The following is a 19,287-nucleotide window of genomic DNA, read 5'->3' on the forward strand; positions in this document are numbered from 1 at the left end:
CTGCTTCCCTCTCAAGGAAATCTATGGTCTCAGGAGTTTAAGCTATGCTTCCCTACAATCTAGCTTCATTCAATTAGTCACTGAGAAATTATCTGCCCCTCTCTGCTGAGATGTGCTTGGTCCCACCTGGTTCATCTGACCTTTGTGCTAGCATCAGCTGCTAAAGTCTACTGCCCCTCCATGGCACCAAGACACACTCTTCTAGAGCCTTCTCAGACAATCTGGCTCCTTTAATCACTTGTATGTCAGGCAGCAGGGCACAGGGACCTTCCAGGTTACCTGCACACAATGCCCAGGCTAATATATATATATATTTATTTATTTATTTATTTATTTATTTATTTATTTATTTATATTTATATTTATATATATTCTGCTATATATATATTCTGCTATATATATACACATATACTCTGCCTTAACAATATTTTCGTAACCTACAATCCTCTCCAACCATATGGACCTTCTGATTTTTCTTGAAGACACTTGTCTTGGGGACTTTGCACATGCTTAGAGTTCACACTCTCACTTTAGTCAGGTTTCTGCTCAAATGTTAGTCCATCAGAGAACCACTTCCTCACCACACTTCATAAAATACAGCATTCCTTCACTCTCTACCTTGTCTCCTTTACCTTTCTTTACCTATCGTTACCTAACGTGGTAACTATTGAGGTATCTGCATGCCACTTTACATGCTAGCATGTAAGCTCCATGAAGGCAGAAACATGATCTGTCTTTTCTTCTGAATTTCTAGTACCTAGGAAATTATAGGCACACACAAAATATTTGTTGAATACATGAACTAGAGTATATCTTCCTGTATATACTATATATCACATACATATATAGTCAAAGACTTCAAGAGCAATAAAATATATGGAAATAGTTGTAATGTGGTGAGATTATAGGTGGATTTTCTTCCTTTTTTTTTTTTGAGAAGGAGTCTCAGTCTGTCACCAGGCTGGAGTGCAGTGGCACCATCTGGGCTCACTGCAACCTCCTCCTCCTGGGTTCTAGTGATTCTCCTGCCTCAGTCTCCCGAGTAGCTGAGATTACCGGTGCATACCACCACGCCCAGCTAATTTTTGTATTTTTAGAGATGGGGTTTCACCATGTTGGCCAGGATGGTCTTGATCTCTTGACCTTGTGATCTGCCCGCTTCGGCCTCCCAAAGTGCTGGGATTACAGTTGTGAACCACCATGACCGACCTCCATTACTTTTTAAACTATAAAGTTTAGAATTATAATAATGATAATAGTATGCATTATAACTTGGGACTAACAGTACTTTCTCAGTCTTCAGAAGTGTTTTGTGAGGATAAAATAAGATAATACACATGAAGTTGTTCTGTAAGTTGTAAAAATTTTGATTAAGGGAAGATCCTGCATAAATGTAAAGTTATTTGGGCTAAGGACATATGGTAAATGTGAATTATTAAGATAATTAAAAGCTAATAAAGATATAAATTAAACTGAGTTGATAGGTCTCTGTGTAGTCCATACTATCTACCTGTTGGATTATCTTTCATTTTACTTTACTTATTAAGATATAAGCTTCATTAACATCTCCTTCCCTCCAAGTTTCTTCTGTTTCTTAATATGTCAGATAAACTTTTGAATTATTTCCTGGGTTATATATTTTCCAAACTACTTCTTTAAAATATGTTTCATATATAAAAGCAAGCCAGAAACAAATTTTGCTAAATATTATGAACTCCAAATTTAATTAAATTATACTAGAGAAGATAAGAAATCTCTTCAGATTATATGTAGAAGAAAAAAAAACCCACCTTTACAATTAATGACAAAGTAATGCTCAAAATATTAGTAATGATATTGACCTATAGCATACTGAAAAATGTAATAGATGAAAATATCAGATATTACAATACACTAGAGTGACAAAACACCTTACTTGGCTTCATATGTGGCTACCCAGGGAACAAGCTATCCCTAAAGCTTGAATAACTTTTCTAAAATTTTCTGCAGTGTCACATCACCTTCACACTTCTTATTTTACATTAGATAAATATTTTTCTTTCTCCAGTCTTTCTATCTTTGAACACACTGGCCTCTTCCAAGAATACTTAACTAACAGCTGTAAAGTTCATTATAGTATCATTTATGGCTATGAATTCGAGCCCATAAAGCCAAGAAGCTTAAAAGTAGACTGTTATTCCGTAGAGATACAGGATTGTTCCTACAAAAAGGTGGATGAGTAGCACAGTCTCACAGGCAGATAATTTACGCAATGATCTGAGAAATTAACAGTGAATTTTTTTAGTTTTACTTTTGTAACAAATACCTAGTATTCCAGCTAGAGGCAATTAGACTAATCAACAATGGGCTTAGCAAAATGCCAATTAGTGTGATAAAACGCACTTGGTGGAAAAGCACACTTCCCACCACTTCTCCAGAACCTCTTCCTCCAAGCCAAACAGCAAACCTTGATTTCATGTATTTGGATCTAACATTACTCACTAAATGATTGATTTACTTTTTTACGTATATTTTGTCTTTATGAAGTTAATAGATGCCTATTTTACAAAATGTAAACAATACAAAAAGTATCTAGGAAAAAACAACAACCACCTACCAAAGCATCACTATTCGAAGACATTCACCAACATTTTGGTACACATTTTTCCAGAATTCTATGTGTACAAATAATTATAGACGTATATCATTTCACATAAACAATTTTATTTTATACATGTTACTTTTATTCTGCTTTTTCAATTCAATATGTTATATGTGTATGAATACGGATATATATCATACTAAGAGTTAGATAGTACTCCATTATATAAACCAGCAGGGGTGAAAAATTCATATGCCTACATTACTTAGAAAGGCAAGTACCCCATTATTACATTTCTTTTCAATAATTTTCTTGAGTCTTATATTTTTTTCTTTCAAATAAACTATGGAAACATTTTATCAAATGGAAACATTAGCATTTTGATGGAATTATGTTGAATTATAGACTAATTTAGGAAGTGTTCATATCATAGAGGCTTTCCATCCAAGCACAAGATATATCTTCCCATTTATTAAGTCATCCTTTACACACTTCCATATAACATTTTTTGGTAAATTATCCTAAGGGATTTTATTGTCATTGTTTTGTTTTACTTTGTTTTATAATTTTGTTGTTGCTATTGTAAAAAGTGATACTTTTCCTGTTACTTTTCCCAAGATAGTATAGATATAGATGTAGATATTATATATGAGCTAGACCGTATGCATTTGTCCCTTGCTAACCATCTTACAGAACTCTCTTGTTCCAACAGTAGAGCACTGATGTGAAGACACTGTTCTGAGTCAGACAAGAAATCGTGGACTTGAGATTGGCTCTGACAGAATGCCTTGTGTTCTCCGTGAAGCCTCAAGTATATATTCAAGTTCCAATTCTCTTAGCTATAAAATTATGATTTTAATGGAATCTACCTCATAAGGATATTAGGAGGATTAAATTTGATAAAATATGCAGTGTAATTTTCACAGTGATTTTAAGTGCTCAATAAATGTTAGTATAATAAGTAGTGATTCTAATAATTTTTTTATGATGCTTATGGAATATAGTCACATAATGAAACCTGGTATATCGTTTGCAATTTATAATCTGCTATTTTTGTTTAAATACATTTGAGTAATATTAACTGATAGTAGTGAAAATGAGCATTTTAACTTGTTCCTGATAGTATTGGAACAGCTTCAAGTTTTTCACCATCATACACAGTGCTGCTGATTGTTTTAAGATTTATATTTTTAAAATCATATAAATAACGTATATATACTTTCACAAATTTTTTTCTTTATCGGGAATGTATATTTATTTTATAATCCTTTAATATCTATTAACTTGATCATTTTTTACTCCTCCAGATTCTAATTATGGCAAATTATAATTAGTATTGTTATATGTTTTGATTTGCTTAATATTTCACATTTTGAAATAAATAGTAATAAATACCGATAATTGCAATTAGTCTGTGGTTTTATTTTTCTGTGCTGTGTTACAAATGTTGGATTTGTAAAAAAAAAAAAAAAATACATATATTTGACAAATTTTGTAGGGGGTGGCTCTGGAACAGTTGAAACCACATAGAAATGTTTCATGCTTCTAGGTTTTCCTGTTAAAACTATCCAGACCTGGCACTAGTTTCTGTGATGATTATTTAACAATATTTCTAGTTTCTTCCATGGTTCTTTATTTAGATTTTATATTTCTACTCTAGTAAACTTAGTTTTACCTGTGTTGTCTGTATTTTCCTAGAAGAGTGTCCATTTCTTCTAAATTTTCAAGTTTGTTAGCATGAAATTTTACTTACTATTCTTTAATTATCTTAATTTCCTCTTTATCAGTGATTGCTTCTCTTTTCTCATCTCTAATTTGCTTAGTGTTTTTTTCTTCCCCTATCCTATCTGTCTTTACATACAGAGCACTGAACCACCTAATGAACAAAGACTTCAACAAATGCAACTTTTTCAAGTGCCAATGCTCTAAAAAAGCCAACAGACAACATATGACATTAGACTTCAATAAAAATTCTTCTATGTAGTACTAAATTCAGGACCACTTTTTCAAAGAACAGGCTTCAAAGTTGAAGGGCTCTGATTCAAGTTCTTAGCTCTGGCAGTTATTGTTATATAACACAGGGTAAGTTAAGTAACCTCTCTAAGCCTCAATTTTCTTTTTTTGTAAGTTTAGGATAGCAATACACTTATCTAATACAGCTGTTTTTCGATTTAACCTAAAAAATTCATAAAAGGTGATTAGCACATTGCCTGAACATAACAGGCAGGGAATGAATTTTAACTTCTATTTTTATAATAACTGTGATTATTTTTTCTTCTGATGATAACTAACTTGCCACAGTGGTAGGAGTGGAGAGGACTTTTCTTCCCAAATGCCAATTTTTTAACTAAAAGAATCAAGTGTGAACCATAATAACATGGTAGAAAATTACAAAAGCTCCTTTATGAGAGAACTGCTCCGTAAACTCATACCTATGTGGCTCTGAGTAAGTTACTTATACCTGATGAATTTAACTGCTTATATGTAAAATAATTGAGGTAATATAAGAGGTTCAAAATTCTGGAAATATAGTAGATTCTCAAGAAAGGTTAATTTCCTTCTTTTAGTTGCACCATATAAATGAAAACACTCTCATCCTTAAATAATTGGGGACCGGGGCCGGGCGCAGACCAGGGCCGGGCGCGGTGGCTCACGCCTGTAATCCCAGCACTTTGGGAGGCCGAGGCAGGCAGATCACGAGGTCAGGAGATCGAGACCATCCTGGCTAAAACGGTGAAACCCCGTCTGTACTAAAAATACAAAAAAAAATTAGCTAGGCGTGGTGGCAGGTACCTGTAGTCCCACGTACTCGGGAGGCTGAGGCAGAAGAATGGCGTGAATCCAGGAGGCGGAGCTTGCAGTGAGCTGAGATTGTTCCACTGCACTCCAGCCTGGGTGACAGAGCAAGACTCTATTTCAAAAAAAAAAAAAAATGAGCTGGGGACCGGGCTGAAGCAGAATGGGCTTGTTCAGAATTACCTTCTGCTAAGTTTCTCAACTGTGAATCAAAGGACAGTGTCTAGTTCAATCCAGTCACAAGAACATTTGATAAAACCAAGTTTCTGATGCTAGGAAGGAAGTCTGCAGTGGCAAGACACTAAGGCTCACACTGCAAATGTCAAAAGGCACTCACTCCATTTCAGCCTGGACCTGCTAGAAGCATCTTTACATCAGACCTCTACTAACATCCTTGGTCACTGTCACACTCTCACCTCTCTGACCATGTTTCATCTTCTGGTACTATCATGTCTACACTGCTATGCTACTTCAAAAATCCATTTTCCCACTGTTACCTTCACAATCAATGATTTCTGTTGACCTGAGATCTTCATTCTATTTATTTAAACCAAACTCACCTTCATTCACCTTTCCCTACATGCTCTCTGCACCTGCATTCTTTAAGTAAAACCTGGCTCTCCTCAGAGATCAACTTTCTGCCACAGCCTTCTCAGTTGGTGACTTCTCTTTGGCACCCTAGTTCTTTGCCCCTTCATGTTCATGTACAAAATTGCTCTTCTGAATTTTATGGCTGTTATCCTGACTTGACTATGTTCATTCCCATATTCACTGAATGTCTTGACAGAAGCTCACAGTATCCCTCCTCATCTGCCAAATGGAAAGTGTAGCCACACTGTAGATGTAGATGCTCCAAAGCCCTTTGTCTTCAGCTTGTTATCATCTCACTCCACACCATTTACCTGCATGCTACATGTAATCCCATGTCTCCAACTATAATCTATATCCTCATGGTCCCTTAATCTATTTCTATATTCCACATAGTTTGGGCTCCAGACTCTATAGATATATTCTACAGGCAGCTCACATTCAAAGTCTGAGATATGAATTTAAGCCATCTCCATACCTTTATCCACTTATCTCAGTGACTGGGTTTACTACCTGTAGTTTCCCCAGTCTAATCAGCAAATGTCATCCTGATGGACTCCCTCTCTCTTCACTTTCCAAATCTAAGCAGCCACCAAGTTCTGAGAACTGCACTTCTCAATTCTATCCACGTCACTCACCCCACTGACACTGCCTTAGCCTAGGCTTCAATTTCTCATAAACATTGCTAAAATGTCCTTTCAACTAGCCTCCTTACTTCCAATCTTAGATCCTTCAAATCTATTCCCCACAGTGCTAGGAAGATGCAATCTAGAACTCAAATCAAGTGATGCCATTTTTCTGCCTTAAATTTTAATGACTCTTCAAAGTTTCTGAAAAAATTTCAAGCTCCTTAGCATGGACTAAAAAGGCCTTTACTAACTGGCCCTCCTTCATATCTCACCAGACTCATTCACTTCATTGATCTGTTTATGTCTTCCCAATATGTCAGGCGCCTCACCTCTAGATTATTCAACATGCCAACTGACATCGCTCTAGACCACGTCTTCCAACTCCTCCATCCCTCAACAGTCTATCTCTCCCACCCAAATCTGGCCAATTCATCTTTCAGTCTGCAGGATGAATCAGTTTTTATCCTTCTCAGGAAGCTTTGCCCAAGGCTCTCCACATGCTCATCTAGAATGTTGCCCCAGTTTGGGTTAAATGCCTCTCATGATAGCTCACCTAAAACTCTGTGCCACATCCTGGGATGGCAGTAACCAGGCTCTATTGAAATTGATTGTTTACTTAACTGTGCCACAAACTCAGTCCCCTCAGTCAGCCTAAACTGTCAGTTGATTGAAGTTAGAAGCTTTGGCTTTACTCATGTCTAAAACCCTAGTGTAATGCTTTAAATTGGGTACATAAACGTTTGACAAATAAAAGGAAAAAGAGGAGAAAATGGAAGGACGAGGGAAGGAAGGAGGAGGGGCAAAGGAGGGAAGGAAGCTGGCTCTCTGGAGCAACTGAGGTATGGAGATAATCCCCACAGTTCCTACAAACATATCATACTTATACAGGTCTTGACCAAAATTAATTATCAGGAAAGATCAGGCACACCATAAATATTTACGATACAACAAAAAAATCTAGCAGGATTTTTTGGTAGGTTTTTTAATTTGATACATTTTTGATAAATTACCAGGATGGTTAATTATAGGTAGGAACCTTATCTGGTAAACAAGGCTGGCTATCGCTTTTCCCATATGATAAATGGTTCAATATATGATAAATATGACTCCAATATGATTTATGTATATCATAGTATTCAGACTTAATTCTTACAACCATACAAGGCAGACACACTATATTTATACCCATTTTATACAGGAGAAACCTGAGGCAAGATAAGATGATATAACCTGCCCAAGATCACACTGACAGGACAAGAGTTTGAACCTAGATAGTCTGATTCTTTTTTTTTTTTTTCTGAGACATGATCTCACTCTGTCACCCAGGCTGAAGTGCAGTAGTGCTATCACAACTCACTAGAGTCTCAACCTCCCATGCTCAAGCAATCCTCCCATTTTAGCCTCCTAAGTAGCTGGTGAGATCAACAGGCATATGCCGCCACAGCCAGTTAATTTTTTGGATTTATAGTAGAGATAGTGTCTCACTGTGTTGCCCAGATTGGTCTCAAACTCTTGGGCCCAAGATATCCTCCCACCTCGATGTGCCAAAGTGCTGGGAATACAGGCATGAGCCACCATACCCAGCCAACAGTCTGATGCTTCAGCTCATACTCCTATTATGCAACACTGCCTATACGTCTCTTTTTAAATTACATTCATCCATGTTGCATCACTTTCCGTTACTGAATTTAGCAACTCTTTGTAGAAGAAACAAAAAATGACATACACACACACAATCAGCTTACAATTCAGAGGGTGGTATAGGCATTTTTAATGTTTAGAGCAGCTAGGAGTTAAGATAAGGAGTGTCCAAGAATTATGGCCGAAGTATTCAACTGAGAGTTGGGGTTGGGCCTCTTACTTTCCTACCAGGTAACATCCTAAATATGTATTATTATTTAGAGCTACTCAAGAGCTGGACTCAAATGAATGCTTCCCTCCTTGCTCTTCCCTGGTTATGAGCCAAGGCATAAGACATCATTACTTTTAGAAAGCCAACAACCATAGACAGTTTTTTCTAACAGCTACTCCAGCTTCTAAGATTCTACATTAATTTTACTTTAGTTTGTCTCTTTCTGTGCTGCTACAGATGATCAAGAGGTACTATTTCAAAGAAATGGCACTTGACCAATTTTTTCCCTCTGAATACAAGAAGGCTCATCCAATTTTTCCAGACCCATATTTAATAGCTGATTAAATGGAAGATGATCCATTTTTATAGCTGATTTGTAAAATCTGTATTGCATTAATAAGTTGCCTTTAAATAGTCTTTCTATAGTTAATGGAAGATACTGTATTCCTCAAACATTTGCTGATGTGCTACAGATTTTGGAGATCATAAAGCACTTACAGTTTCCCAGAATCTTCTTACTCAACCCAGTGGCTCAGTCAGTATAAACTCTACCAACTCCCTGACCCCCTAAAAATTCTAGTAGCATCATACATAGTTTACTGCATAGAATAATTATTTGGGAAAACATTGAAAAGCTGAAAACAGATATTTAAAAATAAACACACAGTTAAGTAAACATTAAACATACGAACAGATTAACAACAAAATCAATTTTAACTTTAAATGTCATATGGTAAGCATTAAATAATTTTGTTAGCCTTCTTTTCAGTACACTATTTTTCTTTTTTCTAAATTACCCTTTGGTTTTCCGAAGATTTGGACTTCTTTCCCTCCTTGTATATGTACTCTTGTAAGGAGCCTGTGGAGACTCATAAAAACGTTTTCTTGTATCCCAGATGGCTCTCTTCTTTTGATTTTCATTTTTTTTAGAGGCAGTACTACTTAATAGCTGATGGTTAGCAGCTCTTCTACTGAGTGGGCTGTTTTTGGTGCTTAGCAGGGAATGCATCTCTCCACGGAACCATGCTTAAAGAAAAACACAATAGCTACCTATTCATATTATAGAAGCCAACTCCCTATTAGCAAAAGTTGGAAGAGTTCTTATTAATGAACATCCACAAAACGTTTAAATTGAGTACACATAGAGCTATATACACACACATACTTTAATTCATGACATTGATTAGGTTTGTCAATACTTTTTTTATACATGGAAAATTTAAGAAATAAATTTTAAACTGTGAATTAAAACGGGACCAGATTTTAGAAAAAAAAAAAAAAAAAAAAAAAAAAAAAAAACAAGGGTATTTCCAAGCACCTGAATCCAGGCCTGGGCAACCACAGTTTCAATGGTCCAAATCCCCTTTAACATAGCAACAGGACAGGTCTGGTTGACAAGATTCCTATCCCAGGACACATCACACAACCAGTCTCATTAACCTGTGTGTGTATTTTTTTTTACTTTATTAAAATTACGAGTTTATTTCATATGTGCATTTCCGTGTCCCACCATTTCCATGTCTGACCTCTATTACTGCCCTATCCTAATATTCCACACATACTTAAAACCAAAGGATGGAGTTCCATCTTTAAAAACTAAACAGGCATTTTGGACAACATATTCTTAGCAGCAGAACCTGGACAACATTTAACAAACATGGTGGGGAATGTTCTTATTTTGCATTACAAAAAGGACAGCCAGATATCAACTGTTACAAAAATGAAATAAGAGAGAAAATTTTTAACAGCCCATCAATGATAGACGGGATAAAGAAAATGTGGTTCATGTACATAATGGAATACTATGCACCCATAAAAAACAAGAGTATGTCCTTTGTAGGGACATAGATGGAGCTGGGGACCATTATCCCTAGCCAACTAATGCAGGAACAGAAAACCAAATACCGCATATTCTCACTTATAACGGGGAGCTAAATGATGAGAACACATGGACACATGGAGGGGAACATACACTGGGGTCTATTGGAATGGAAGGTGGGAGGAGGGAGAAGATCAAGAGAAATAATTAATGGGTACTAGACTTAATACCTGGTGGTGAAATAATCTGTACAACAAATCCCCATGACACCAATTTACCGATGTAACAAAACTGCACATCCTGTACATGTACCCCTAAACTTAAAGAAAAGTTTTTAGAAAACTGTTTAAACTGCTTTCTTAAAGACACTTCCTCCACTGCCAGAGATCTTGAATAGTCTTCTGATCAGTCACCTGGAAGCAATTTTTCACATAATTGATGAACTTGGCTTCCACTTTGGGAAGAAAACCATCTTTTCCTATTCTTGCTTGCATTTTTGCTTTAATATCTTCTACAGAACTAGGTCTTTCTGGTGTTTTAAAAGTTTTTTCCTGGTTTTTTGAATGATTCTTGACCTTTTGATCTTAGCTTTGATGGTTTTGAGTCCTTCCATTCTGATTTGACTTTTGTGCATTTTTGGCTGGAATATCTTCTACAGATTTCTTAACTGAATTTTTTTCTTCAGCTTCCTCCTCATCAAAATCATCATCTTCATTATCATCATCATCATCTTCAGCAGCATTAAGTTTTACTTTTTTCTGTGGAAGGCTGCTACCGCCTCCAGGGGAAGATCGCTTTCCAGATATAGTTAGGAGTTTTACATTGTCCTCCACTTCCTGATTCTGCATCTTCCTCCACAGCTACTAATATGCACGGGCCCTGAACCACACTTCAACTGTAAGACCATGGGTGGTGTTATTTCAAAGCCCCCAAAGGAAACTGTTGGCTGTACAGGCATTTTCAAAGTTGCGTTACTTAATTCGACTGCCTTCATGACTCTCTGCCTCTACTTCAACAATGCACAATTCATCTTTTCCACAGGGCCCTAAACTGACCATTCTTAAAGATAACTGGTAATCATTTTCACCATTATCCACCTTAAAGTGATCATCTTTGCCAGCCTTTAGTTCACAACCAAAAAGATAATTCTGAGGCCTCAGGGGGCTCATTGCCATGTCCACTGAATCTTCCATGGGGTGGTGGCACTCACTTAGGTGGGAGAGAAGGTGGACAGAGATAAACAACTACTGCTCCAGAGAACAGCTCCTCAGGACAGAATCACACCAGGGCTTAACCTGTTTTTTTCAATAAGCTACCCACTAATCATCTGTAGATGGCAATATAGTTAAGCTGTCTGTTACGGTTATGGACTGAGCTGTATCCCTCCAAAATTCATATGCTAAGGTCCTAACCCCAGAACATCAGAACGTTACCGCTTTTGGAGCTAGAATCTTTAAAAGGGTAATTTAGGTAAAATGATGTCATATGAGTGGGTCCTAATCTGATTGGTGTCCCTGTAGGAAGACGTTAGGACACAAATACCAAACATGCACAGAGGGAAGACCATGTGAAGCTATAGGGAAAAAGGCCATCTATAAGCTAAGGAGAGAGGCCTCAGAAGAAATCAAAAGTATTAACACCTTGATCTCACACTTATAGCCTCCAAAACTGTGAAAAAAATAAATTTCTGTTGTTTAAGCCACACAATCTATTGTATTTTCTTATGGCAGCCCTGACGAACTAATACAGACACATGTCTGGTTCACCAGATTCCTATCTCAGGGGACATCACGTAACCAGTCTCATTAACTTATTTTCCTTAATCACCTAGATGGCTAATCATCTATACTTGACAATACGTTTAAGCTGACCTTGAACACATAGCATACTTGCAGCTTCAGACAAAGGGACTAATTGTATAAGAGGAATCAGCAAAATATTTTTAAGGTCAAGAACTAATCTCTGTTCACCAGTTAAAAAATTCTTAACATAACCCTAGTTACTCAAACGAGGGATAAAGAAAAAGCCATTCATTCTACTTTCAATGAGAATATTGTCAATATTGTCAACAGGAATATGGGCAACATTTTCATTTTAATCTAGGTTTTTCTATTTCTTACAGATTAATTGTCCTTTAGTCTTGATATATACACAAGTGCCTTGCGTGGGAGTCTCTTGTCTTACAGCCTTCTAGTATTGCATGGGTATACTGCAGTCCCCTCAGTAACAACTAATACAATCGTTCTAATGATGATTCTATATTTGAAATGGAAAGTTCAACTCTTATATTATGGAGAAGATATTTTCAGCATCTCAGAGGATGGCAAATGTTTTGGCACTGTAAAGCAAAATCCACCTCACTCACTCCCATATAATTGCTTAGCGTAACCTATTATGAAAAGAAAATGTATAAGCTCATAAATACTTTGGAAATTCATTGTGAAAAGTGGTTCAGTGAATCTTGAGAGACCCCTATTGACTTTTTTAGGTATTATGAGAAATTCACCAGTGTTTAAGATACGCTGTCTGCATTCCCTTGTGCTTGCGAGCATTTGGGTAAGTTAAGGGTGCTTGCAATCGGGGTAATGTCTTATTTATCTTTGTTTCCCAGAGCCTACTACGTAGCCCATTACCATTAGAAATTCAGTAACATTCATTTAATAAAATTAAATTATGTTGGTTAGAAGTGAATTACTTACAATTAAGAGGCTCCACATTGAGGCTAGGTTCAATGTACGAGAATTTATAGAAAAGAAACGGAGACTTTTCACAGTTCCAACAGCAGAAATAGAGTGAGCTGTCAGGTTCAGCTGAAACCTGGGAACCGAATGCTGCCAAGGTTCTTCCTCCATCTCTCTTCTTTTCACATTTCTTTCCTTTATACACTCTCTGTCCATTTCTCTAGTTCATACAAAAGAATACATGACTGCTAGCAGAAACCAAGTTTTAAATGCTGCAGTTTTTCACCATGTATAGAAAGCCTGCTTTGATTAGTCCCCAGTCCAGATTCTTTATTGGGTTTTAAGCAGAGGAGACAGCTGCAAGTCTTAGAAGAAAACAATAAACAGATATTTCCATTAGAGTCTACACTATAAACGAGAGAATGAATAAATGAAGGAATGAACAAACACATTAATAGTTCTCTGGCACCAGAATATTAAAAGAGCACTGAGAAGACAAGAGTATATGAAAGGACTAATTTATAAATTACTCTGCTGATTCTGTAAGTCAGATGACCGTGAGGTGTTAATATATTCAATTAATATGACAAATATATTTTTTCAATATGGTAAAAAAAAGGTTGTTAGCAAGGAAAAATGAAAGAAAGATTAAATAAACCAAAATCCCATTCATAAATAGAAATATTTTATGATGAAGCTGGATTTTATAAAAATCCTTAAAGTGTGAACATGACTTTTGCCTTTTAAAATCTAAATGACAATTCAAAATTTATATAAAATATGAATAAGCTTGAATATAATATTGGAATACTGGAAAACAGAGCAAAAATTTCTTTAAAAGATTCAAAAATTGATTTTTTAAAATTTGTTGTTGTTGTTTTGGGGCATCTGGTAAATTTACTTTTGTTTCAGATGCATTGTCACTGTTTTCCCAAAAGCAGACTTAGCCAGATTGGATATGGATTTAATGTTTTTGTTTTTGTTTTTTGTTTTTGTTTTTGTTTTTCACAGGATTCTTTCCTCTGTCACAAAACTTTGAAGCATACATTCTGGAGGTTTTATGAAGAATTAAAATAATATTTAAACACCATCCTATACTCTTGCCACATAGTAGTTTCTCAGTAAATATTTGTTAAAGGCGTAACTCTCCTCTGCTTAGTTTTTTTTAATTCTCTGGCAACAGACAGCACAGTTTTTGGACAATTTCTGAAGTGGATGACTAGTGAAGTTTAAAGAATGGAGAATGAAAGGATTTATATGATTTTAGAATTTCTCTGTTAACATTCTTAATGGTTATGTGGGAGATATTTGGTTTGTACTTTAGATAAAATTAGGTGTTCTGGGAAGTGTTGGCCTCATAGAATTGAGATCTTCCAAGCTTGAATGTTTCTAGAGCAATTTAGCGACTCACTGGCATTCTTGTGCACCACCGAGAACTAACAAATGTTCAAGTCATAGAATTGTGTTAACAGAGAAGAAATCATCAGAAAATTTCAGAAAATAGTTCAGTTCTTCAAAATATCAGATAGCGTGATAATTTTCAGGAGTTTCTAGAAAAGTATATAAATATAAATAATATAAATATATATATACACCTAAGATAGTGAAATAACTACTGGGAAACTTCCAAACACCAATGTGCAAACTCATCCTAATGAAATGTAAATAAGATTCTGTCAGATTGACAAGGAGACTACCATCGCTTAGTCTGCTTTCCCCATTGTCCCTGTATATTCCTAGAGTTGAAGGTGACAAGTTGAAAATAACATCCCCACTGCCTCTTCATGTCTCTTGGAGTTCTTGTTTGGAACTTTTATTTCTCCTCCTCATCTTCCACACAATGGTCCTTTCAACCAAATAATCTCTCATTTATCCTAGTAAAATCCTGGATTATGATTTGCATTTTTCTTGTTTTTACTGAATACTAGGATTCAGGTATTACAAATCTTCCTAGTTTATCCTGTATAGTGGAAGTATTATTAATAAAAGGCATGATGTGTTTATGTAGAGATAGATTTCATTCTGTTTCCTTTCTCAATTTCATCTAGAAACTCCACGTTTAATCACCCTTCTCTGACCAAAACTTACATTTACGTGGTTCTACCAACACAATTCAATGCAGGAATTAGGTTTAAAGAGCCTACATTATAAATTTCGGTTCTCAGTTTCCAAATCCCATGAACCATCCAAATAAGCTTTAGATGATTTGTTTAACTATTCTCTTTCAGCATTTATTTAAAATACACAATAACTGTTGTGCTATACTTGATTAATGGCCAATTATATGTTCTAAATTATAAATCTGGCGTAGTTATCGAGCAGTTGATTTTACTTATAAAATGGAGTATTTTTTTTTATTTTGTTCAACGCTTTCTAGGGGGTTTACGTTTGAGTTATATTATCCAATTGCACATTACTACTGAGAATGCTACTAACCTGTTAAATTCCTATTAAGCAATCAAAGATGAACTTGCTATTGAAACTCATCTTAAACTTTGAGTTTCAACAGACATTACTAATTATTCTTTTCAATTTTGCAGTCTCTAAATATGTCATTGATTTATTTTTATTCAAAGGGGATTTTGAACTATTTTCATTCCATTCACCATGTCCATTCAATACCTACAATATTGTAATGATAATTTAATAGGCCTAGGATATTATTTTTACTTACACTGCTTTTCTATCTAAGCATAAGAATTCAGAGACTTGATTTATTTCATACTATATTTTAAGCACTTTAATAAATCAGCCTTATTTAATTTTTTTACTTCATTTAGAACTAATCTCAAATAAATTAGACCAACATTCAAACATTCATACTGTATGTTAGGAGTCAGGAAAGGTATTATTTAAGAGCAACAGTACCTCCTATGGTGATAACAAAAGAAAAGCCAGATGATATTCTCAAATAATTTAATTAAAGATTTCAAATTTAGGATTAAGTGAAAATTTCCTAAGATATCTTCTGTATCCTTGAATGTATCTATTATTGGTTTTATATGTCTTCTAAATATCAATATTAAAGCTAAGCTAGTGAATCTATAAAGTCATACAACTTACTCAGACACTTTAATATGTAAAATGTCATACCAAAATAGTTTCTAATATTCTCTTTATTCAACTGTAGATTCCTGAAAAACTAATTTCTAATGTAAAAAAAGTTTCATCAGTTTAATAAACTTATGGTGTAGAATTGGCTTCTGAGCTAGTTTTTGTAGTTTGAGTCTAGCCTGTTTCAGTTTTTACATAGTCTACTTACATGTTTTAATCAAAATATTTTACAATGGGCAGTATGAAAAGAAGAGCATTAAAAAAGTGCATTTATTTGAATACAGCTGAAAATAAAGAAGAGGAAATGGGACCAATTGCCTCACTCCCTAATATTTTACTTCTGGACCCAACAGATGAAATTTCCTAAATACCTGTATTTCTCAGATTGAGTGTTGCTAACCTACCTTGGGCTAGCTCTTTTCTAGAACCCTGAGAGGTCACAGGAATGTCATTGTACATGTGATAAGATGTGGGTTAGGGACTTGGGTAAATTTTACTCACGTTTTCAAGTACACGTCTTTCCACACAAAAATTAAAACACACACACAATGACAACAACAAAAAACTTCTATTAAACAACATTAGGTGAAAATAACGACAATGACAATGTAAACAGTACGTACCAGAATCCATGGGATATATTTAAAGTGGTGATTAAAGAAAAACTTATAATACTAAATACTTTAGTCAGTAAAAATAAAATAACTGAAATAAATGAATTTATTTCCCATTTTAAAAAACTAAAAAATGAACAGCAGAGTAACAAAGTAGCCAAAAGAAAACATAAGGAAATAATAAAGGAAAAAAAGAAAATAATGAGGCAGAGTATGTAATAACAGTACATCCAGAAAATAAATCAAAAATATGGATTTTTTGAAAAAATTAAAAATGTAGATACCACTACCTAAATTGATCAACAGAAACAAAAGAAATCATAAGAAACAAGAAATGTCAATGGAAAAATAAACAAGAAAAAATTGTTAATCAGAAAAGAATAACTTACCGACATCTACGCAAATACATTTTAAAACTTGGATAAAACAGATAATTTTCTAGGGAAATGCCGACTACTACAATTCACCTCATTAGAATTAGAAATCTTTAAAAGACCAATCTCCAAACAATTAATACAGTTATTAAGAAACTATATAAGTTTTCCAAGGCTGCTGTCAGAAATTTTCACAAACTTGATAATTTCAAACAAAAATTTTTTATCTCACTCTGTAGACATAAATCTACTATCAAAGGCTGGCAAGGCCACACTCCTTTTGAAGTTTCTAGGCAAGAAAACTTCCTTGCTTCTTCTAGCTTCTGGAGGCTCTGGGCAGTCCTTGGGTTGTGGTAGCATAACTTTAGTCTTTACCTGCATCTTCACATGGCCTTCTTCTCTGTCTGTGTTTTCTATCATTTTCTGTCTCTTATAAGGACACCTGCCATTGGATTTAGGGCCCACTCTAATCCAAGATCCTGTCTTAAGATCCTTACCTTAATCATATCTGCAAAGACCCAAAGACTCTTTTTACAAATAAGGTCATCTTCATAGATTCTAGAAATTAGGACTTGAACATATCCTTTTGGGGGTCACTATTCAATTGACAACAGGAACTACACCACACGCACACACACACACACACACACACACACACACACACACACACACACACACACATGCAAAAACCTTAAATGGTTTTAGAGGATAATTCTGCCAAACCTTCAAAGACCAGAAATGTCCAACGCTCTATAAATTATTCCAGAGAAAAGGAAGGGAAAATTTCAAAGTCCTTTTATGAAACAAATTTTACACTGATACCTAAACCTGATAAAGACTGAAAAAGAAAATTACAGGCCAATATCTCTCATATAGTCATATGTAAAAAATACTAAGTAAAACACTAGCAAACATAATCCAACACCAGATATTGAAAATAGTACACAATGACAAAGTAGATTTATTCTAAGAATGCAAGGTGGTCCAATATTAGAAAATCCATTAATATCATACACCACATTAATAAATCTATGGAAAAAATCATATGACTGTCACCACAGAGGCTAAGAAAGTCTTTGACAAAATCCAATGCCCATTAATGATAAAAAATAAAACTCAAAAACAGGAATTGAGCAATATTTCTTAATATTGTAAAATGTGTATATCTTAGTTTTAAAGCTAGTGTCTGGTTTAGTAGAGAAACATAGGAGATGTTTCCCCAATATCAGTAACAAGGCAAATATGCCTACAAATATGCCTACTCTCTCCACTACTATTCTACATTGTAATAGAGATATTAGCTAATGCAATTAGACAAAAGAAATAGAGGCATATGATGGGTTTAGAAAGAAGTAAAACTATCCATTTGCAGATGAGATAAGAGTACACCTAGAAAATCTAAGAATCAAGCATAAAACTAACTCAAAACAAAAATAATTAATTGAGGTAACAGGATATAAAATTGATGTAAAAATTAAATAAATAATAACCAAGTTGAGCTATACAGGTAGAGAAACTTTCATTTGTAATAGCAATAGAGAACATCAAATACTTAGAAAACACTTAAGAAATGTGCAAAACCTAAAAGAAGAAAATTTAACGTGCCAAAAGGACACAAAGTAAGATTTGTACAAATGGGATATAATTCCCTATTCTTAGATAGGAAAATGAAGCATTATAAAGATGTTAATTCTCCTTTTATTAATTTATAAATGTAATGCAATGGCAATAAAAATACTAATAAGCATATTACGGAGTTAGAGATGTTAATACTAAAATTTATAGAGAAAAATAGCATGCAGAAATATTCATGAAAACGTGGACAAAGAACTATGAGTGGGCACTAGGAGACTGCCCAATCAAATAATAAAACATAATATACAGTCTCTATAATTAAAACAGCATAGTACCTAGTATTGGCTCATGAAGAAAAATAGACCAGTGAAACACTATAGAAAGCCCAAACTAGACCCAAATACATATGGAAGCTTAGAAGATGATGAAGATGGCATCTTAAATCACCAGCAAAAATATGAACATTTTAATAAATTGTGCAGGGACAATTTGGCAGTCATTTAGAAAAAGGGAGAAATACATCCATACTTTGCACCACACATAAGAATAAACTCCAAATGGATTAGCAATCTAAATATAAAAATTGAAATAACACAAATACTATAAGGAAATATGGAAGAGTTTCTCTTTAACCTCAAGGTAATAAAAGGTTATCCAACCTTAACTCCAAATTCAGAGACAATAAAAGAAAAGATTGATAAATTTGACTGTATAAAAATTTTAA

The 19,287-nt window shown here is 34.7% G+C and overlaps 1 pseudogene; it reads right to left on the minus strand.

Annotated features, from left to right (window-relative positions):
- Positions 1-10,624: 10,624 nt before the first annotated feature.
- Positions 10,625-11,458, minus strand: LOC101136379 (nucleophosmin-like; annotated as a pseudogene).
- Between the last annotated feature and the right edge of the window lie 7,829 nt (positions 11,459-19,287).

The sequence above is a fragment of the Gorilla gorilla genome, chromosome 5 (assembly GCF_029281585.2).
Source record: "Gorilla gorilla gorilla isolate KB3781 chromosome 5, NHGRI_mGorGor1-v2.1_pri, whole genome shotgun sequence".
In the NCBI taxonomy this organism is placed as follows: Eukaryota; Metazoa; Chordata; class Mammalia; order Primates; family Hominidae; genus Gorilla; species Gorilla gorilla.